Source organism: Petaurus breviceps, unplaced genomic scaffold (genome assembly GCF_028583685.1).
Source record: "Petaurus breviceps papuanus isolate PSGF00001 unplaced genomic scaffold, PetGlider_PUasm1.0 140, whole genome shotgun sequence".
Lineage (NCBI taxonomy): Eukaryota > Metazoa > Chordata > Mammalia > Diprotodontia > Petauridae > Petaurus > Petaurus breviceps.
This window is the reverse complement of record NW_027185698.1, coordinates 3,312,829-3,313,820: the sequence shown is the minus strand read 5'-3', so window position 1 is coordinate 3,313,820 and position 992 is coordinate 3,312,829. Positions and strand designations below refer to the sequence as shown.

Genomic DNA, 992 nt, shown 5'->3' with positions numbered 1-992 from the left:
ACATTATTCTTAGCTAGAGCAATGGCCTTTGGGGATGTCTGAGACCATGACAGTGTCATCTTCTTCTAAGCATGCTGGAGGGAAGGGGGTGTGGAAGGAAGAAAACCGTCTGGGATGTATTGAACACTAAAGATTAACCTCCTCAAATTATAGTTCTATTAATTAATCCTTTCTGTGAAGCAAGTTATCATTCTCTTTGGCACTGAAGTCACTTTTCCATCTTGTTCTCCTGACCCTGCTCCCTGTGGGAGCACAGGAGGGAAGGGGTTAAACAAAGTACATGGGGGGAAGGGAGGAACTCTCTTGACCCTGGCTTTTTGTTGTTGTTGTTGTTGTTGTTGATCTTTTGGTGCTGCATCTACAACCCCTCCATGTAGTTGTCCCAGATTCCCCAAACAACGGCTGCTGTTTGCTAACCTGGAAAGAGGAATGCCAGTTCCTGAGCAAAACCTCTTAGTGGTAAAGGGGCTGCAACAAACCAGCCGGGAAGCTTCTTCAGACCAAGACATGGAGCCTGAAAACACAGCCACTACCACTCTTACTTCTGTGAAGGAGCAGTATTAAGTTTATTTTTCATTCACATCTACTGGAACTCTTCTGTTCCCAACCACTATCTTGGTTTGGAATTTCAGTTTCAATGACTCACCAGAAAGCTAGAAGTTGCTGCCAGTCAGTTAGAAAGATGTAAGCTTAGAGCATAATCTCCAAACATTGCCAGCACAAGGAAAAAGTCCTTTATGCCTCTTTAACAATTGCTTCAGTGCCATCCCAGAAATTTTGCTAAATTAAAAAGCCATTTCCTAGGAGATTGGCAGATGTCCTGGAGTAAGCAAACCCCAAGTTTCTGACACTATCCCTCCCCCAACATCTTTCTCATGAGGACAGACGCAGAAAAAGGGACTTTATATTCACCAGAGTAGACATCTCTCCATGAAAGTGAGGGATCAATAAAATACTAAACAGGAAGGAACAGGAAGGAAAGAAAGAAAGAA

At 43.3% G+C, this 992-nt stretch overlaps 1 pseudogene; it reads left to right on the top strand.

Moving 5' to 3' along the window:
* Positions 1-429: 429 nt before the first annotated feature.
* Positions 430-992, top strand: part of LOC138151167 (plakophilin-4-like) — a 3,037-nt pseudogene continuing 2,474 nt past the window's right edge.